This window comes from Cervus canadensis, chromosome 4 (assembly GCF_019320065.1).
Source record: "Cervus canadensis isolate Bull #8, Minnesota chromosome 4, ASM1932006v1, whole genome shotgun sequence".
NCBI lineage: Eukaryota > Metazoa > Chordata > Mammalia > Artiodactyla > Cervidae > Cervus > Cervus canadensis.
The window spans coordinates 46,170,528-46,191,391 of record NC_057389.1 but is presented as its reverse complement, the minus strand read 5'-3'; the positions used below and the strand labels follow the sequence as shown (position 1 = coordinate 46,191,391).

Sequence of the window (20,864 nt, the reverse complement as noted above, 5' to 3'; positions counted from 1 at the left end):
GACTTGTCTTGTAATCCTGAAGAGAGAAAAACCTTCCCTCCCTCCTCTGGAATGCCAGAGCTGAAGTGGTCCGGAGAGATAATGGAGCTCCGACCACTTCTCCTGCAGAGATGGAAAGAGAGCCAGATGGGGGAGGGATCTTGCCCCAAGTCACATAGTGGCCGACCAGGTAAGAAGCAGCCCCTGGCAATTGTTGAACTAATCGCGAATGAGTGCTTCACCTCTAAGACCCACTGTTCCCCATCCTCTCCCTTATGGCTTCCTCAATGGCTCATCCCTGAACTCCATCCTGGGTCAAAATATGAGACTCATCAGGGCCAAGGATGGGGAGGGTGATGGGGGTGGGCTGAGTTTGGTTGCCAAACCGAGTCTTCTAGAAGCACGTGTGAGGTTGTGTGTTCCAGGCTGGTGCCTGGCCTGACCATGGGAGTCTTGACTCTGGGGAGTTCATGGCTATCAGCCAGATGTGCCAAGCATTCCTAGAGGAAGCAGGCAAGACTTGTTTTTCCAGTTGCCTTGGTCTTCAAAGGCAAGGAAGAGTTAAACGTCCAGGGCAAGGGGAAAAAAGAGAGGCTTAGATCCTTGTCTCTCTAGAGTCGAGAGAACCAAAGGCAGGTTCTTTAAGACCTTGTGGGTTGCATCCCAACATGGGAAGGAGAGTGAAGACAGAAATGGGAAAGTCAGCCTAACTTGGGATCTGAAATCCAGAAAAGAATTTGATTATGCCTCCCCCTTCCAGGCTCCCTCCTGCCATTCCTCACTTGACATCCTGTTGGTGGCGCCCTAAGCCCAGCACCTCAGAAGAGAGGGGCCAGGATGGAGGCAGACTTAACACCTGGAGTCCTAAAGCCAGTGACGGAAAAAGATGTTGTCTATTCCCCACCCTTTCCACCCCTCGCTGTCACCCCTTGCTTGCCTCTGCAGCCCAAAGGGTCCTGGCCACAGGGAGAAGCCACACTTGCCCATCCCTGCCACAGTTCCTTGCAAGCAGGAAGGGGACCCCCCACCAATCATTCAGAGCCCACTCCTTCCCCCAGGATGGCATTGCTTTTGAAGTTGAAGCTGGAGGGAGGAAATGAGTGCTTACCTGGTCCCGGGTCCACACTCAATTCGGTGGCCCAGCAAGTTCAGGATGCAGGCAGCCTCCCAGCTCCGCCCGCCCCGCTGTGGGGAACACTTCCTGTTCACCAGGTCAGCTCCCATGGAGGGCAGGTCCCAACAAGACACTCCGCTCAGCAGCTGCAGGGTTGCCTTGCAGAGCTAGAGTTCTTAAACTGAGCTTCAGAGAAGGGAGCAGGGATGGGGTCTCGCCAGGGCAGGGGGTAGTGGTGGTGGTGGTGGTCAAAGGGAATAATGTCAAAGGGAATGAACCCTTGGGTGGGGGTTTGGTGCCCATGGCTGCGTTCAAGTTGTAGGGCCCACAGACCTGGCGAGTGGTTTGCTGGGGGAAGGGCCTGCCTGTGTCTGAGACTTGTTTCTGGCACTGTGCCCAGGCAAGTGAACAGGCTTGCAGGGGGCAGGGACATGTTCAGCTCCCTGGGCTACCTTCCCCACCCACAGCACCCAGGACCACTATTTTGAAACATCTTGTGAAAGCATAAATCAATTCTTATCACTTCCATGCTTAAAATTTTCCAGCAACTTCCTATAGCATTTAGATGAAATCTGAACTTGTATCATGGCCTGGAAGGCTCCCCACCACCTGGGCCCTGCCTGCATCTCTGATGATACCTCCCAGCACCCCTCTTATTGTTCACCAAGCTGCAGCAACAAAGGTCTCTTTCTCGTCTGCAAACACACCAAATTGCACTTTCTATTTTCCTCTGTTTAAGATTCACCCATGGCTAGCTCCTTCTTGTTATCCATTTCTCAACTCTAATGTCACCTTCTGGAGAAGGAAATGGCAACCCACTCCAGTATTCTTGCCTGGAGAATCCCATGGACAGAGGAGTCAGGCGGGTTACAGTCCATGGGGTCGCAAAGAGTCAGACACAACTGAGCGACTGAACACAGTGTCACCTTCTAACCCCCAGGTTGATGTAGCCTGCTGTCTAACACCCTTTTTTTATCTCTTCACCCTCATTTTCTCCATGGCACTTGTCACCTCCCAGTATTGTTCTTATTTATTTGTTTACTATCTCCTGGGCTCCATGAAGACAGGAGCTTTGTGTATCTTATTCATGCATGAACTCCCAGTGCTTTGATCAGTGCCTGGTACATTAGCAAGCTCAATAAATACTAGTTGAAAAAAATGGAGCGATCTGGACTTAGGAAAAGCAAAGACAGAGGGAAAACTGAGAGAACCTTTAGTGAGCATCCCTTTCTTTTTGAAGCTGGAATATAAAGTCCCTCAAAAAGAAAGGGGCTTGCCCAAGGTCAGAGGGTGAGAACCAGAGCCAGGTTCTTTCCTCCTAGTCACATTGCCAGAAAGAGAAAATGTGCTCACTTATAAATCCAACTGTTTGGGTTCAAGTCCAACTCTACCACTTGCTGACTGGATAACCTTGGGGAAGTTAACCTCTTTGAACCTCAGTTTCCTCATCTGTAAGATGGGGCTTTTAAGAACAATGCTTTCCTGAGGTTTTATGAAGATTAAACAGGATTATGCATGTTAATGTGCTTAGTATGGTGCCTGGCCCAAAGAAAAGCTCTCAATAAATATTAGTTACTGTTGTTTCAAAGCCAAGGTAGAATCAAAGACTGAGATTGGGGTGAAGGTGGGGTCCACTGAACCCCCTGGAGAAGGCCCAGTCTACTCCCCGGCAGAGCAGGAAGCCGCTGGTCCCTGGTCAAGTCTAAGCTTGCTAGCCGAGCCACAGGCTGTGCTGGGAAGCTGCGAGCAGGCTCTTGTCCGGGGTGGGGCCTCAAGCTTTTGGCTCCCCAGGCTCAGAGAGAAATCTGCATGTGGCTGAATGTGCACATTTGCGAGAAATCACATACACACACACTAGGAGGCAATTTTGAATAATTGTGTGAGTGCACTCTTAGTGTGTGCCTGCTTGAGAGAATGAACGGAATGGGAGTAAATAAACTGGTAGCCATGGGGCTTGTGTGTGTGCACAGATGCGAGCAAGTGCAGGTATGCGGCTTCATGAATGGACTCTTTTAGGATATATGTGTGAATCAAACTCTGTGTAACTCCCAATCCCATTTCATGCAGAAAGTGGTTCGCAGCACACAGCTTCTGGCTGTGTGACTTTGGGCAAGTGGCTTACCTTCTCTGATCCTTAGTTTCTGACTTCATAATATCATTTTGAGAATGAAATGAATTAAAGTACATAATTGCTATGGTATAAGACACAATTTTCAACAAATATTACCAAGTACTATTACTTTTTAGCAACCGGCTCAGATTATTGATTTTTGAGTTCGTAGATAATGAAAACTCCTAGATGTCTTTTCACACCACCCCCAATCTGTTCCTATGCAGGCTGATCTTCTGCAACTAAATGACATAGGGCTTTAATGAGACCAGGATTCATTTCTCTGTGTGTTTCACTCACTGCTCCAGCTTCTCAGAATCTTAATTCTAATGTTTAGAGACTTGGTGATTGTAACATCTGTGTCTTTATCCAAGTCAGTGATAAAAGTCTGAACACAACTGGCAGGAACAGTGCTCTGAGATCTAGCCCCGTTTTCTTGGTTAGTGATCTCAAGTGCAATTCTGGAATGAGTCGTCTCACAGTATAGAGAGCTCCCCGTCTCTGGATGAATCCAAGCAGATTCTGGGTGGCCACCCGGAAAGGATGTGCTACTCCAGGGGAATGGTTGCCCTTGGGGGTGACAAAGAGAGCTCTAAAGTCCTTTCCAACTTACATGGGCAGATTCTTTGGTTTGTGGAACTTGGGACTTCCTCTGGCTGTGGATCAGGGTTGCACATTCACCGATGCCTGTTCAGTGGTCAGTATAGTTAGCTGACCTGGCTCTTGGAAGACCTAGATCTAAAGTCACTTATTCCCTGGGAGTGTTGGTCAAGTCAGTCACCTAAGCCTTCTGGACCTCCTTCTTCGTCTCTAAATGATGTGTGTGTCTTAGGGGGAGGGGCAGGAATGGATCTGTGATTTCAGACCCTTCTGTTGCTTTCTTTTTTTCCTAATCAAGTTGTACTTGGAAACACAGCCCATAAACAGATAAAAGCAGAACTGCGCTATTGAAGCAGGGCTCAGGGCCTCGGACTCTGCCTCCAGGCTTGTCCCTCATTCTCTTGGGAAGCACAGGTTTGAAAAACTGGACTGGGAGCCCCTCCAGATCTGACAAGTGGGGACTCTGCCATCCTAACATTCTGTGTCCCGCCTGCATGTTCTGAACCTCGTGGTTGGATGTGCTGTGAATCTGATGCTCTGTGACCTGTATCCATAATGGTCCATGTGCAGGGACTCAGGCATCTAGTTCTAGGAGTTTGTGACTCTGTAATTCTGTCTCTTCCATGGGGAAGCAGATGTACTTAAAAGAATTCAAAGCCAAATCAAGCTTCTACTAAAAGTCCAGCAGATTTTTCAAAATGCCAGGCTTGTTTCTGATGATTAAATTCCTCCCCATCACCCAGGCACAGATCAGAAAATGACATTCTCTCAGCATTTGGGCGCTCTCAGCATTTATTTTTTGATGGCCCACCCCTATCCCCCGCCTGTGGTATCCAGTGTTAGGCTGGCTCCATGTCTCTCAAGAAAGAATCCTGAATATATTCTGTTTATGACAAAGTGGGAAGTGGGGGAGGGTAGAACCAGGGAGTGAGAATTAGGAGGCCTTTTGCCTTTGAGCCAGATTAAAACTGTAAGTGAAAGAATGTTGACATTCCAGGTACTTGCTTGTCAGGAAGTCTTTAGCTACTGAAATAATTTTTCTGCTTAGTTGTATGGAGCTACTGAAGGTTTTAGAGAAGAGGCAGGCCCAGAGCAGAACTATGTGCGAGGAAGAGTAATCTAACATTAAATCAAAAGGGGAATTTTCCCACTCAATATTCCCAGTCTATGAAGTAATTCAGACAGAGAAGGAAAAAATGTCATATCTCATCCCTTATATGTAGAATCTGAAAGGAAACATACAAATGAACTTACAAATTAAGAAGAGACTCACAGAGAAGGAACTTATGGCTGCTGGGGGTGGGAGGAAGGGTAGGGGGAAAGGATAGTTTGGGAGTTTGTGATCGGCATGTATACATTGCTGTATTTAAAATGGATAACCAACAAGGTCCTACTGTATAGCACAGGGAACACTGCTCAGTGTTATGTGGCAGCCTGGGTGGGAGGAGTTTTGGGGAGAAGGGATATATGTGTATGTATGGCTGAGTCCCTTTGCTGTTCACCTAAAACTATCACAACACTGTTAATCAGCTATGCCCCAATAGAAAATAAAAAGTTTTTTTTTTTTTTAAAAAGATTCCGACTCTAGTGTGGACTGGTCTTGCACACCAGCTTTATTCAGTTTAGGTCAACTGAAATTCAGGAATTGGTAGGGAGGCTCAATTCATTTCTAAGAAACTCGAACACTTGAGTCATGTGCTAGTTTATAGGCAGCCACTGCTGGGTCCTTATGTAACAAAAACAAGTCAAAGAATTGGATACAAACAGGAAAAGGACCAGTGACTTGAGCCCTGGATGGGCCGTGTGACCTTAGGAAGGCCACAGGATTTCTTCTGAGCCTCAATTTACCTGTCTGTAAAATGGAAATAATAATAGCTACTCCTACCCACTTCCCAGGGCTGGAGGAAAGACAGATAATATGACAGGTGAAAGCACAGGGGGGAGGAAGAAAGACGCAGAGTAACACCTTATTAGGACCAATAATGGCTTGCTAAATGGCAGCAGGAACCACCAGCAGACTGAGAAACCCAAGCCTGGAATTAAGGGGAAGAGAAATGGCTGAAAAGGAAGTTCTCATCTAGGGCACAGGTGAAATAGAGCTGAGACTTGAGGTCCCCTTCTTTATTAGTATTCTGATTATCATTATTGATGACATTATACTGTTTGATATCTGGATGGCAATCTATACATTTTCAAAACACATCTGCATGCATTTTCTCACTTGGTCTTTGGGGAAAGGGTATAATATTGGGTAGAACTGATAGCAAGAAAGTGGTCTCTGAAGTCAGATCAACCTGCTTTCAAATCCCAGCTCTATCATTCACCAGCTGTGTGACCTTGGGCAGTTATTTAACCTCTCTGTTCCTGGAAAAAGGGAAATGAGAGTAGCACCTAGCTCACGGAGCTGTTGAGAAGGCTGCATGAGTCAATACATGGCAATTCCCAGCACAGGATACACTCAGTGTGAGCTAGTTACTGTACCAACCTCATCCCTATTGTGACACTTATTATCACTCTCATTCTGTAAATGAGAAACGGAGGCTCAGATAATTGGAGGGCTCTGCATGGTTCACCCATCTAGTAGGTGATGGATTCAAGTACTGGCCCAGAATAGGAACCCATATTCCAAAAAGAGAGACTCAGAGGGGGCTGCAGCTGACTTTCTGGAGCAGCATTCTCCAAAAGAATTTCCTACAGTGATGGAAGTGTTCTATGTCTGAGCTGTCCAGCATGGGAGCCACTAGCCCATCTGTATGTCAGTGTTGTCCTTAAATATACTTTCTGATATTTTTTTCATGAAGGAAGGGGCCCTCAAAAGGCATAATGTGACCCTGGAGAGTCGGACATTTGAAGGAAATAAAGGGCTTCTAGGCAACTGGATTTTAAAAAAGAAAAGGGACAAAATGGGGGATAATGAGAAAGTGTTTTGTTATTGGACCTCCTCTGCCAAAGTCATTCATTTATGCATTCATTCAGTACTTATTTATTGAGGGCCTACCCTATGAAGGCATTCTAGAGCAGAGAACATGATGGATAAAGACCTTGCTCTTGTGGGGGTTGGATTCTAATGGCAGAGAGAGAGGTTAAGAGAAAGTCTGGTCGTTAAGACTCTGTACTTCCAATGCAAGAGGCATGGGTTTGATCCCTGATTGGGGAACTAAGATCCCAATGTGGCCTAAATAAATAAGTAAAAGTACTTTATAAGGGACTTCCCTGGCAGTCCAGTGGTTAGGACTCTATGCTTCCAGTGCAGGAGGCATAGGTTTGATCCCTGGTTGGGGAACTAAGATCCCACAAGCTGGTGGCATCACCAAAAAAAAAAAAACATCAGGTGATGAAAAGTTATGTGAAGGAAATTCATAGAAAGCAAGATTAGAGACTGACGGAGGAGGTGCTATTTTTGAAAGAGTGGTCAGGGAAAGCCTACACAGCAAGGTGACATTTGAGCAGAGGGAAGGCTACAACGTCATCTTGAGAAAGAATTCCAGGCAGGAGAAATAGGCAGTGCAAAGGCCCTGGGGCAGGAACAACGAGATTGCAGACAGACTAGAGGGGGAAAGGAGAGAGGGGTTCCTACAGGCCAGGGAGGTGGCCCAGGGCAATTCAGGCCAAAGGAAAGACCTGTAGTGAGCAGGACCCCATCATGAGATTGACATGATGGTCTATGAGGAGCCAAAGGAAAGAGGGAGGTGCTGCTGGACATAAAGTCTTAGAGCCCTTCAAGGCCATCCCATGTGGCCAATGGGTAGTACACAGGCTGTCCTGCTTCAGTTAGTTTTGTTGGGCCATAGTATATTGTTTTGTTGTTTGATGGCTTTTTACCTAATTAGTTGTTAACATATAAACATTGGAAAGCTTCACCCAAAAATCTAGACTCCAGCTTCCGTTTAACAAAGTGGAGGGCACTGTCTGTGTTGGTCCATAGAACGGCTGGCTGGAGCTGAGTGGTGGCTGCCACCTTTAGAGGGGCCTGTGTTCTCCAGACCCCTTCCCCAAGCTCTCCCAGATTTGGAGGCTGCATCAGCTACTGTTTATCTCCAAGGTAGTTTTCTATCAGAAGAGACACATACCTGTACCCAGGTCTCTTTCCAAACTGTAAGGAAAATAGACTCCAGGATGGCCTCCTGTCCACACACTGGGCCTACTTGACCCCTGAAGCTCCCCCTACCCTGGCTGGAGAGTTCAGAGCCCCCAACACTCACTGAGCCCCAGAGAGAACAAAGGATCTCTTCCTCTTGGGACTGCCTATATAGGTGCATGAGCTTTGCATTTGGAGCTGAAAACTCCCTAAACCAGAGGGCATCCCAGAATCAGAGGACTTGAGGGGAGGGCAAATCCTGTCCCACTTTTTCTGGACTCTCTGTCCAGAGGGATTCGTAAGTTACCAAAACCAGGTTCAGCTCAGAATGACGTTGAACCTGTTAATCAGTTAGACGTTCTGGAGACAAAGCAGGAGGAACAGAACACCTCCTCTAAGTTCTGTGTTTACGCCTTGGGATCCATCAGGCACAAACTCAGCTCCATGGGAAGGCCAGTGGAGTCTCTTTTCTTGATGGGTCAGCCTCCGGCCAGGCAGGGACCAGGAGGCCCCTGTGTGGAAAGAAAGGTTAGTTTGGGGTGGCTCTCTGTGAGGCTGGAAGATTGTGTCCTGAGGTCAGGAGACAGACATCCCTGGAGGACTGCAAAACTCCAGAGGGTAGAACAGATTGTAGAGGCCAGAGTGTCCCCACCACATGGGCCCCACCTGGGGCAGGGGGGTCTTTACTCTTCTGTGCGTCTTGCAACTCTTGGGTCTAGTGAAACCCTTCGTCTTTCCAGAAGCTATGGATGAATTTTCAAACATATAGGCCTCAAGTTCCAGCAGGGGGGACCTTGGATCACTAACTGAACCTCTGAGCCTCTGTTCTCATCTTTAAAGGAGAGATACTAACTGAATGCACCTCAGATAGTTGTTCTGAAGGCTTGACTAGGTGATTTCATATTAAACAGTTAACACGATGTTACACCTAGCAACGGCTGAAAGAATATTAGCTGCTATTTTTTAAAACTGTCATTATCATTATGGAAAGTGGACTGAGACCCGCCTGTTGCCCTGAGCCCACACCCACTGGTTCCCACCTTCACCTTCTCAGGCGTCTCTGTGAGGTTCCCAAGCCCGCCTAGGGCACAGTGTGAGAGCTGCTAGGCGTCTCCTCTCTGTTTTGTAGAGGTGGGAGAACTCTGCCTGGAGAAGGGAAGTCCATAGTGCGCTGTACTAAGTCGCATTGGACTTTGGTGGCACACCTGGAACCCAAACCCAGTCTCCTCATCTTGGGCACTTTGCACTGGCCAAGTTGCTCCCCACACCCCAGCTCCTCTCCCAACCTGGGGCTCCTCAGGAACCCACAAAGCACTCCTCCCACTCAGGAGAGTGCGGAGGAAGGAACCAGCCTCCTGGGTCACACCTGCCCCCTGTACTGCCTCTGTTTTCTGTTTCCTTTTTTTTTAATTAAAAAAAATTTTTTTTTTAAATTTTAGCTGCACTACAGGGCATGCAAGATCTTAGTTCCCTAACCAGAGGTTGAACCCTTGCCCATGCAATGGAAGCGCAGAGTCTTATCCATTGGACCATCAAGGAAGTCCCTCCTGCCTCTGCTTGTCTGGAAGCCTGACCTCCTCTATCCCAGCCTCAGTTTCCCCATTTGTGAAATGGGGCTAGCAACAGTTACCTCCATGGAGGATTTAATGAGTTTATGCAGGCAAAGCATTTAGCACATAGAAAATAATGTTATCTATTACTATTATTCATTATTATTACTATAGTTATTGGAATGGTTATAGTAATATTATTACTGTTATGTTTGGTGTTCAAAAATATATGTGGAATATTCTCTGTATGTATACAGATACCTGTCCATGCCCCAGGAGCCCCTTGCAGGAGTACTGTCAAGCACAAACAGATACACACATACATGTACACTCACCATGAGTCTCTGTGGCATCCCCTGTCTCCTTGCAACAATTTGTAGGAAAGCTCACACAGCAGCTTGAGCAGCATTTGAATAATAAAAATAATTTCTGTTCTTGTCACCCTTTTCCCCATAGTGGGTACAGAGAGGTCAGAGATGTGATCTTATTTAGAGTGTGAGGGGGCAGAAGACGGGGTGTGAGGCGGGCAGAAGAAGATGGGCTGTGGAAACACAAGGCAGAGAATGTGGTGGACACTTCACAACCTACCTGATCTTTCTGGTGTGTTGGGGTGACTCTCTGGGCCCCATCCCATGTGATTTGTCAAATGAAGCTATCCAGCATGGTTCCCCTGTCTATCCAAATACAACAAACTGCCTTCTCCAGAGTTAGCAGGCCTTGTGGCCCCCGGTGAAGTGAATTCTGTTCCTCATACTGGCTCTTTGAAACTGATGGGACTGAAGCTTCTCTTTCTCTCTCTGTCTCTTTTTTTTAGTTTATTTGTTTGTTTAGTTTTGGCTGCACTGGGTCTTCATTGCTGCGAGCAGGCTTTCTCTAGTTGCAGCAAATTGGGGCTACTCTGTAGTTTCTGGCTTCTTATTGCAGAGCTTGGGCTCTAGAATGCACAGGCTTTAGTAGTTGTAGCTTGAGAGCTTAGTTGCCCTGAGACAGGTGGGGTCTTCCTGGACCAGAGATTGAACCCATGTTCCCTGCATTGGCAGGCTGATTCTTAACCACAGGACCACCAGAGAAGTCCCCAAGCTTCTTTGTTTCTTGTACCAAAGGCCATCCACCGCCCGTGGCCCCCGCCTGCCGGGTCTGCTTGGGGGTGGGGAGGCTCCCGTCAGGGCCACAGCGTGTGGAGGTCACCTGCTCAGGCTCTGATGTGAGGCAACCCACTGCTTGAGTTGTGCTCAGCCCATTGCTGGCTGTATGACCTTGAGCAAATCTTTAACCCTGACAGAGCCTCAGTCCCTTCATATAAACTGGAGAAATAATCCTGCTGCAGTGAGACTGCAGTTAAGAGGAAGTGCCTCACACGGTCCCAGTGCCTTGCAGGGGCACTGATGAAATGGCAGTGATGAAATGATTTAGGGATGGGAGCTCCACTCCTTTGGTGCTGAGGGAGCTTGGTAATGTATCAGAGGGCCTGGGAGGGGATCTAACTAGAGACCCCCTGAGCAAACCGCCTCATTTCATGGGGTCTCCACTTATCCGTCTGGGAATTGGGACTAGTGCCTGCTCTCCTACCTTCCTGGGTAACCCTCCCCTGTGAAAGTGAAAGTCACTCAGTCGTGTCTGACTCTTTGTGACCTTTGTGACCCCATGAACTATATGGAATTCTCCAGGCCAGAACACTGGAGTGGGTAGCCTTTGCCTTCTCTAGGGGATCTTCCCAACCCAGGGATCAAACCCAGGTCTCCTGCATTGCGGGCAGATTCTTTACCAGCTGAGCCACAAGGGAAGCCCAAGAATACTGGAGTGGGTAGCCTAATCGAACCAGGGTCTCCTGCATTGCAGGCAGATTCTTTACCAACTGAGCTATGAGGGAACCCTCCCCTGAGCTGTTGGCAAATGATGCTATAAAGAAGGTGAGGTTTAGGGACTAGGAGATGCACAAGCCCTGATCACAGATGACGCTCACTGACTTCACTGGAGGCCAGCCCTTGGCACGTGTTATCACTTTTAAGCTGGCTTACAGCAACCCTGTAATTATGCTCATTTTACAGAAGGGATAAATGAGACTCAGAGAGGTTACCTAAGCTCCAAGTTCACACAGCTAGCCAAGGAGGATTAAAACTCAGATCTCTGGTGCATCTAACAGTTCCCTGGCCTGCCTCCCGGGGCCTGTGGACTGGACAGAGTGGTTGAGAGGGAAAGTTATATGATCCCTCCCCCACATCAAGGATCTTGTATCCATGGGTTCTCTCCCACCAGCACACAGATTCTCAGCAAAAGCTTCATCTCCAGTTGGATCACTTTCCTTCTGGCTGTGCCCAGCCCAGCTGTTTGTCTGTCCAAGTCCAATCCCCTCTGAGCAGAGCAACTCAGGACAGATGAGAATGTAGGCAGGCCTCAGGAGGTGAGGAGCCGCGCTCCAGCAGTAGAGCAAGGCAGGCAGCTCCCTCCGCTGTTTGCAGTCCTGCGGGGAGCTGGCTGAACCTGACTGTAGAGCTAGGGACAACAGAGGGGTTAGGGATGATGTGGGAGCATCAAGGTGCTTACTAATGAGATGCAAATGAACCTCTGCCAGGGACTCCAGCTCAAGTCCCCGGGCTCTGTCCACACCGACTCCCTGGTAAATGTTCTCCACCCAGCTATCTGTGGACCCGAAACTCAACAGGACCACTGGGTCAGCTGTGTTCTCACCAGACAGGGCTGGCCATTGAATTAAACCAGGGATTACATTTTGGGAATTCCCTAAGGGGAGGGGCGTAGGGGTTACAAATACATATTTCAAGCCCCACCCCAGATCTACTGAATCAAAATCCTTATGGATGGGGCTCGGGAATAGATGTTTAACAAGTTTCTGGGGTGATTTTTGTGTGACTGGTGTTTGGGGTCCACTCACCGTGGTAATTGCGTTCTTTAAGATCCTGTGTTGTTAGTATCCCATCTGTGGGCCTCCTCTAGCCCCAGTGAAGAGGTGGGTAGGGGAGTTAGGAAAAGACCAAAGTTTCGGTGACTTTTAGGCTAGACGAGTGCTTCTCAAATGTCAGTGTAATAAAACTCAGAGCTGTGGAACTCAGAGGGCTTCCCCCGTCTGTGGGGACCACTGGCTCCCAGGCAAAGCAGGCACAAGATTATCTCTAAAATCAAATAGAAGCGTGAACAAGAGCAAACAGGAGAGTGAAACAACAGATCTGTTTCCTATGCCTTTCACCTGGAAGTCTCTGAGTGCAAATCTCTCCACTCATTAGCATCTCAAACCCCAGAGACAACTGTTTTTAATTCTTGGGAACAGGTCTATCTGCCAGATAGAGACACAGTCCCATGAACCATGTTCTCCTTGCAGTGAATAAAACTGAACTTAAAATCAGTGGATTCCATCCACACAGGCATACTCATGGCCCAACAATTTCTATCTTCGGCATTTGCACAGCAGTTTTGTGTACGTATGTCCACAAAAGATTCACACGAGAATGTTCAGAGCAGCATTATTTATAATAACCCTCTGCTGGAAACAGCCTGAATGACCACCAAGAGCAGATGGATAAATAAGTTGTGGCTTAGTCATACAGAAGAACACTATACAGCAAAGTAAATGAAAGTATTGTTCTAGGTAACAACACGGATGAATCCCCCTCACGTAATGTGGGGTGAAAACAGCCACATACAAAAGAGTACATATTGTGCTATTCCAACTGTATAAATCTTTCAAACAGTCAAAACTTGTCTATGGATTACGTTGGGATAAAGTTACCTTGGGCAGGAGAAGAGGGGTAGTTAACAACTGGACAGGGCACAAAGAAGGTTTCTGGAATTGGTAGTAATGTTCTGTTTCTTTATCTGGAAGCTGGTTAGTTTCTGGAAAGTTCACTGAGCTGCACACTTGTGATCCGTGCCTTTTTCTGTTTTCTTATTATGCTTAATTTAAAGGCTTTCTAAAAGTACTAGTAAAGGAGCTCAAAGAAGACTTTTAATAAAAGAAAAATAATTTAACTAATAAAAGGGAACTCCAGGTGACTTCTGACTATGGCAGATTACATGGGATTTCATGACTGTGGGATCGTGGACTCTTCCTTCCCCAGGAACCAGGAAGGAGACAATTCTCAGAACCTGAGAGCGTGGGCACCATGCCAGGGCACACCAGGGCTGTGGAAAACCAACGCCTCAGCAATTCTCTGTCTCCACCTCCACATGGCCCGCCCTCCCCAGAACCGCAAGGACAATGACAGCCCATTTTGTACTGGGTTCCCAGGTTCAACTGAGTTCACAGTTCATTAGGGCTTGCTTCATGCAGCATTTTTCTGTCCTCAGAGCAGGTTTCTGGACCATGTTCTTTTTGTATCCTCTCAAAGACCCTACATGTAGAGCAAGAAATATTTCCATTTTATAGATGGGGAAGTTGAGGCCCTAAGATAGGGGTCAAAAGACTTGTCCAAAGCTAGCAAGAGCTAGCAAGCAACCCGGCCAGGACTTAAACACGAGGCTTTAGATGAAAAATCCAACACTCCCTTGGCTACACCACAGATGGATTCTTCCCAGTAAGAGCAATGCTGAGTATCTGTCAGAACTAGTGAGCAATCAGTTAGTGAGCACTGTCCCTCAGAGTCCTACAACAACCCAAGGAAGTAGGTACTATAATTTCATCCATATTTGACAAATGAAAAAGCTCAAAGATCAAAAAGTCCAAGTGCCTTATCCAAGACCAGTGTCCATTGAGTGTGGGGCATGGTTTGGAAGAAATGGTCTGAGTTGAGACCAAGCTCTGAACCTCTAGTCCAGTGGTTCCCAAACCCAGCTGGAGTTCCCTTGGAGCTTGTAAAAATACAGATTCCCTGGCTTCACCCCCAGACCACACATTCCAATGATGTGGACTCAGGATGCATCTGAGAAATCCATATTTTTTAAAAACATCCCTGGGCATTTGGGATGCTCAGCTCTAAACAAGGCTGCCACTGAAATATGACAGTAAAAACAAAAGTGAAACTTCATTTACCAACTTTCAAATAGCTCATGGAACCTCTCTAATAATTAGAGTCCTCCTAACAATGGTACACAAGCCCTCAAGAATATATTTGATAACAGCCCACCTGACTGGATGATAGCTGTGCTTAGGGTGGGGGGCGGTGACCGCCAAGGAGTATCCGGAGGGCTCTAGTGGGGACAGGGTGGTGTCTGCTTTTTGCTCGGCTCCTGGTTAGCCACTGTTTGCACTCAGTTGGTAAAAATTCATCAAGCTATAACTTACAATTGATGCATCTTTTTGAATGTTTGCGAAAAGGGAAAAAAAAAAATCAGGCTGACCATCCATCAGAGACACTGTAGAGCAATCTTTACATAGAGTAGAGATTTGTATAAAAAATCCAATAGAGTTCTTCTAATTATATGCTTCCAAGAGTTTGAGATTCTAGGATTTGAATGTTCCACAATGCTCTGATTCTCTAAATCAGTTCCAGGACTGCAGGAGCCCCCAAATCTGTAATAGTAGCTAATGTTTAGTGAGCTCTTAGTATGTGCTGACTGCTCTGCTAAGAGCTTAAGAGCTTTGTATGGATCAACTCACAGCAGCTCTGTGAGGTGGATGGCCTTATCCACCCCAAACCCCTCAGAAACATGAAATGATAGGTTCAAGGTCACAGACAGAGCTGGAAAGCAGCAAAGCCAGGACCAGAACTCGAGTGCCCTGGCTCCAGAGCTGGTGTGCCAACCATGACGCCATACTGGCATCAAGCTCCGCTACTTCCCAAGGCTGAGTGTTTAAGTATCCCAGTGATGCCTTTTGTGCCGTCTAGCCTTGCACTTGCTGGGAGGACCCAGAGAGAAGGGGGTGCTGCAGGCATAAGCAGCAGCTCTCGCCTGGGACACGTGAGCACACATGGGCCAACACGCACATACATGCTGATGTTACCTCACAGCTGACATGTGCCATCCTGCTCAACTGGCACCGAGGCCAACTGCTGTGGGCGCTGGAGCTGAACGGGAACTGGGAACAGGAGAGTTCTCCGTCGCTGTCCCCTGCCCCCCGGCCAGGGGATGGCAGTTGTCGTTTACCTGCCACTCCAGGTCACCTTGCAGGGGCCCTCACCAGCCTCAGGGATGGAGAAGGACTCAGGAGTGGGGTGGGCGGGCAGAGGAGACATTTCTCCCTTCTGCAGGCTCCAAACTGGAAACTGCTTGAGGCATCACCTCTTTCAGGGGTGTTTTGTCAGTCAGTGGGTAATGGTGGCCCATCATCATATTTATATATATACATATAAAGTCACACTCCTTGGCCTGACACCCATGGCCTTCAGTGACGTGGCCCCATCTTGCCTTTCGGAGCACACCTCCAAATATTCCCTACCCAGCTGACAGTTGCCTGCACATACATGATGTTTTCTTTAACAGCTATGCTTTTGCATGTGCTATTTTCTCTTTCTGAATTGCCTTTCCCACTTTTTTTCTTTATTTAAGCCTTATTTAGTCTCCAAAACTGATATTCAGTCCCAGCTGCTCCTAGAAGCCTTCCTCCACTAACTCCATACTAGGCTAACTATGTACGGCTTCTTGGGCCCCCCTGCCTGCTTGAGTTTGCCTCTATTTTACCACCTACCTCAAAGTATTAAACCATCGACTTACAGACCTGCCTCCGCTAGCTGTGAGTCTTTGGAGGCCTGACACATCGTAAGCGCTAAGTGTCTATTGAACTAAGGATCTGTTGAGAAAACAGAAGCTGTGCGACTGAAAGGAAGTGGCTTAGCTTTTCTGAGTCTCTATTCGTGTCCACGCTGGAAACTAATAGCAACAGCAAAAGAAGTGGTGGAGGATCATGATTGCAGGCGTGCAGGGAGGTCGTGCAGAGTAAAAGAGAAGGTATAGGTGGCAAGGTCTAACCTGGTGGTTCAAGGGGCTCAGTACATCAAGAGTTCTCTCTTCAGTGTTCAATGTTCATGGCTGCGCTCAGGCCCAGGACCCATTAAAAGCTGGCTACTGATTTTAGGCAAGTAAAATGGAACCAGTTTACAAATTTCCATTTGTAAAATGGAACCAATAATTATTTTTTGAAATTTTTATTGGAGTATAGTTGATTTACAATGTTGTGTTAGTTTCCACTGTACAGCAAACTAAATCAGCTCTATGTACGTATATATCCCCTCTTTTGGGGATTTCCTTAAAATGGACCCAATAATTCTTAAAGGAGACTTGAGGGAACTCCTGAGCACCTTCCACTTGTACAGTTGCAGATTCTTGCCGACTCTCTGGCAATAGTGAGGGGATGATGTGCAGGTGTGTACATGTGTGTGTATATATGTTGGTGGGGGTTGGAGGAGGGGTCTGATTGATGATATCTATGTCCCTTGTCCCCTGAAAGGCATCTTACAGTTTAGCGATCAACCTTGTTCTTCATCCCAAATTGCTTCCTGGGGTATGGGGGCAATTCCCTGGCCTCTGAGGCTGACCACTCACATAGCAAGCAGGACTCTCTCCTGATTTGGGCTAGGCAGAGAGAGGCAGAGGAAGGTGAGAAGATCTGGGACATGGCCCTGCCTTCCCCACTCACTTGCTGTGTGACCCCAGCCAAGCTATCAATCCTCTCTAGGGAGGCCTCCATGTCTGATTCAGTGATCTCTAAGGACCATTTCACTCTTATCTATGGTGGAGTTGGACTAATGCTTAGTCCCTCTGAGTGTCAGTTCTCATCTAGAAGTGAAGATTCATTCATTCTCTTAATAGATATGCACTGAGCTGCTTTTGTGTGCCAGGTGCTGTGCTAGACACGGATTCTGGAGCTGTGAGCAACACTTAGTAGGAGAGACTGTATCATATAAAATATACACAAATAACCAATAATTACAATTGTGATCTGTCTTAGGAAGCGACACTTCAGGGTGCCCTGAGATGATCTGTACCCCAGGGGAAGTGGAGAGGAGCCAATTAATTAATTTAATGATCATGCCCTGGGCACCACACGCATTATCTCATTTAATGTTCACATCAGTCTCTGAGAAAAGGATTGTTATTTGCCCCATTTTTTCAGATGAGGAAACTGTGGTTTGAAGAAGTTGAGGCCCAGGTCATATAACCAATAATATCTAGGATTTGGACCAACACTCATCTTCCTTTTTTTTTTAATTTAAACTTTTTATTTGTATATGTATATGAATGGCTGATATGACTGATTAACAATGTGATAAGTTCAGGTTGACAGCAAAGGGACTCAGCCATACATATACATATATTCGTTTTCCACCAAACTTCCCTCCCATCCAGGCTGCCACATAACACTGAGCAGAGTTCCTTGTCCAATACAGTAGGTCCTTGCTGGTTATCCATTTCAAATATAGCCATGTGTACATGTCCATCCAAACTCCCTAACTATTCCTTCCCCCCTCACCCTTCCCCCTCCCCGGCAACCATAAGTTCATCTTATAAGTCTTGGACCCACACCCTTCTTTATAGACCTGTCTGAAAACCCCTATTGTGAATGTAAGCATCAGTACCGTTAGTCATGGAAACAGTAGCATGGAGTTTCTGAGTTAGCTCAGCCTGTGCTGGGGCCCAGGAAGCACAGGAGCTTTCAGAAGCTTGGTCCACACGTTACTGAAGGAACCAAAAAGGCAGAGTCCACCCAGCGGGCACAGGAACGTCCCTGACTATGTCAACCCCATCACCCCCGACACACGCTGGTTTCCTCTGAGGCTGCCCCACGTTCTCTCCTCTCCTCCCCGGCCCCGCCTGGCCAGCAGCAGTGCCAGCGCCTCAGCCTGTCCTGGGGAAGGGAAACTCAGGCTGAGGTGAGTTCAGTGGCACCTGGGGAAGAGTGTACGAGCAGCGGACCATGGCGGCCCAGCTCACAGAGGCCTGGTGCAGGGGCCCTGGCCACCCCTCCCAGTGGAAAACACAGAGGCAGCTGACATGTGTGATGTGGAGCATGCCAGTGTCCTTCTCGGTCTGGTTCCCTGCATCCTTAAGAGGCCAGTGAGCACGGAAACAAGTTCTAGGGAGACCTTGACTCCCTCCAGGTCCTCCCCATTTTACAGATGAGGAAACTGAGGCCCAGGGAGCTTGTAGCAGACAGGGCCTTGCTGCTTTGCTCCACCACCCTAGCCAATTCTTTGGCTCAGTCCTTTCCTGCCAGAGGTGTAACTTGTGCTCCGTGGAGAGCCCTGGGGGGAACCCGAGCTTGCCTCTTCCTGCCCTGGAGGATGCTGAGTTCCAAAGCTTCCTCACCTGCAAAATGCAATCATTCTTGCTCTGCCTACCCAGCAGCCTTGTGGGAGTGAGATTAAGGGTGTATCTTACAGGGATGCTCTGCAATGACCTATGTGGGAATTGAGTCTGGAGGAGAATGGATCTATGTATACATATGGCTGATTTACTTTGCTCTACAGCAGAAACTAACACAGCATTATAAAGCAACTGTGCTCTAATTTTTTTAAATTAATTAAAAAGGAATGGATCTTAACAATAGCCCAACTGCCCCCTTATTGAAAATGTAGGGAAATCAGCCCAGAGCTGTATGGAACTATTTCAAGCCACACCATCCGTGACTTACAAGCACACAGATAATAAAATTCTCCTTTCCCCTGCCTGCTTTGAAAACGTGACATTTTCAAATGACGGTGCGTAGTCAGCCCCATCCCCGAACACAGGAAGCATCCAGGTGTCAGCCGTAGTAGTCACTGTTGGTCATTTCTGTGTGGAGGGCACTGCCCACCTGCCCAGGCTCAGCGCCCCCCACCCACCCATCCATAGAAGAAGTTGAAGGATTGAAAATACTGTAGCCTGAGCCTGCTTCTCTACCTCCCTGGTGCCCTAAACCCCAGCCTTGCTCCTGAGTGCTGTGTACCTGGGGACAGACAGCCTAGCCTCTCTGAGCCCTCAGCACACCTCAGCACAGCGGCTGCTTCCCCCCCAAGCAGAGGCCTACTCCCATCCCCGCCCAAGAGGAGGGCTGAACTGCGGCCCTGGCAGCCCTGTTTAGTGTTCCACTCCATCTGTCCTACCTCCACAGATACACATCGGATTCCTGCTCCCCCCACCCAGCCCAGTGCTGCCCTTGGCCTCTGAGGCTCGCTGCCTTTCACAGCCCTCCCCAAGCCGGGAGAGTTGAGGTTCTAATCTGGGTTGCCTCTAAAGAGTCCCGCAAGAGTCAGGGCCAGCCAGATGTCTAACTCTCCCTTAGGCCTGCCTCCCGCCCCCTCACCAGGTGACTCTGTCTGTGTAGGGACCCTGTGCCCCCCGCCTTGGACACACATGAGGAGTTAGCATCTCTCGGTTCCCTGGCCCCAGCCTTTCCTCCTCAAATCAAGGAGAAGCTTGTCTCCCCATCCCCTTGAAGGTGCATCCCCAGAAAGCCCGAGCAGGGAATTTCATTCTTCCAAGAAAAGGAGTCCAACTTTCCACACATACAAATATGACCTTGCTGCTCCAGGAGATCAAAGCCCTAACCTTGTCCATTCTGGGCCCCGATCCCCAGCGCTAAGCTCGGGCTGGCTTCATTCAGTATACCTAGGTGTACCTGGCTTCAGGCAGGGCCCAGGTGTCCCACCCTTGCTGTGCCTGCCCTAGCGTCTTCCAGGTTCTGTTGCACCTTCCAGGAGCCCCTACTCAGGAACAAAATGGATAAGCTTCGCAACCCCCGCCCCCTGACTTCCCACCCTCCAGCAGTTCTTACCTGGGCCCTTTGGGTGGGGGAGGGTGCCCCGGAGTGGGCCGCTGGGCAGGAGCCCCTTTCACAAGCACCGGGCTGACAAGCTCCGGAGGGAGGCGCGGAGTCTCAGAGCAGGAAGGCGCACACTCAAAGAGGCTGCTGAGAAAGTTGGAGTAGGTGTGTCCCAGCCCAGGAGGAGGAGGAGGGAAAAGGAGGTGGGAGAATTGAGGCGGATCATCCCCTCCTGCCAGCTCTCTGTCTCACGGAGCAGGAGGGAGGGAGGGAGCCAACTGGGTTGTGGCCCAGAACTCACGGTGGGGAATCAAGTCATGGAAAACGACGGCTGGAGAGTTGCTGAGAAGTCCAGCCCATCTCCACCTGCCTTCTCAGCTTTACAGGGGATAAACTGAGGCCCCGGTCAGGGACCACGAGGCCCTGGGAAAGGCCCCAGGTTGCTCAGTTCTCCAGCCAGAATTCTCTCCTTTCTCCTCCCCACTCTGCAGATCTGAGACGAACAAGCACAAGCACCCCTCCCCTCGAGGTCTGGTTCAGAACCCTGGCACTGCCTCCTACTAGCTCAGTAACCTTGGGGGGGGTTACTAGTCTGAGCCTCAGTTTCCTTTTGGGTGGCTAATAACTCCTACCTCACAAGATTGTTACGAGGATTAAATGATATAAAGGTTGAGGGAAGGCCCTTAGCAGACTAAGTCCCCCATAAAAGGAAATTCTTCTTACGGTTATTAGCTGTAACTTTCTCCATGACTGACTTAACCTCTCTGATCTCTGGCTTCCTCAGCCGTGAAATGGGGGTAACA

General features: G+C 48.3%; 1 protein-coding gene across 1 annotated transcript in view; it reads right to left on the bottom strand.

Annotated features, from left to right (window-relative positions):
• The window catches only part of FAT2 (FAT atypical cadherin 2), an 84,398-nt gene extending 64,165 nt beyond the window's left edge, over positions 1-20,233 (bottom strand). Inside the window, exon 1 of the mRNA XM_043464912.1 lies at positions 20,074-20,233. The gene's annotated coding sequence lies outside the window, so the exon portion shown is untranslated. The remainder of the gene's footprint in view (positions 1-20,073) is intronic.
• Positions 20,234-20,864: the final 631 nt, after the last annotated feature.